The sequence below is a fragment of the Austrofundulus limnaeus genome, unplaced genomic scaffold, assembly GCF_001266775.1.
Source record: "Austrofundulus limnaeus strain Quisiro unplaced genomic scaffold, Austrofundulus_limnaeus-1.0 Scaffold22, whole genome shotgun sequence".
NCBI classification, from domain to species: Eukaryota; Metazoa; Chordata; class Actinopteri; order Cyprinodontiformes; family Rivulidae; genus Austrofundulus; species Austrofundulus limnaeus.
The window spans coordinates 1633847-1634543 of NW_013952424.1; positions in this window are offsets into that span (position 1 = coordinate 1633847).

Genomic DNA, 697 nt, shown 5'->3' on the forward strand with positions numbered 1-697 from the left:
TGGAATTTATTATCACATTTCAGCATAAACAGAGGCACTGCAGTGTTGGGACACGAAATAAAGATTCATGTATACAGATTAAAAGAGAGAGCCRTTATTAGACGGGAGTTTTGAGTTCTTGAAACGCTTGACTGAATCTGACATGGACTGAAAATAGGTCGAGGGCATGAAATGCTGTCAGCAGCACATGTGACCAAGCAAAGTTGTCCTTACAATTACCCTGAATGCTTTGTAGCCTGCTTATCAGGGATGCAGAAAATTAAACAGCAACTCTGTCTTATGATTGTCAAGAAGCAGATGTTTGATAATTGGGCAATTTCAATAATCTGAGTTAAAAGTTCAGATTTTTTGCAGCTTTCTATTTTTAACGATCTTCTGAAAATTTTTATAGAAGAGTTGGTTCCTGTCTGACCTGGACTAATAAGTCATAAAAAACATGACTGCCTGCTCTGAAATTACAAACAGACATGTCCCAAATGTTGCCATTAAACCATTTGACTCCAATAGGCCAAAAGTTGGAAATTTCAACATTAAAAACATCCAGTTTGTCAGAAATTTTCAAATGATATTAAAATATGCCTAGAAATGGACAAAACAGCTGAGTTCTTTACCAAAATAAGTTGAAAAACATATTTCACTTTTTAGGTGTTTAACATTACAAAGCAACAAATTAGTTTTTTACAGTGTAGACTAGAAT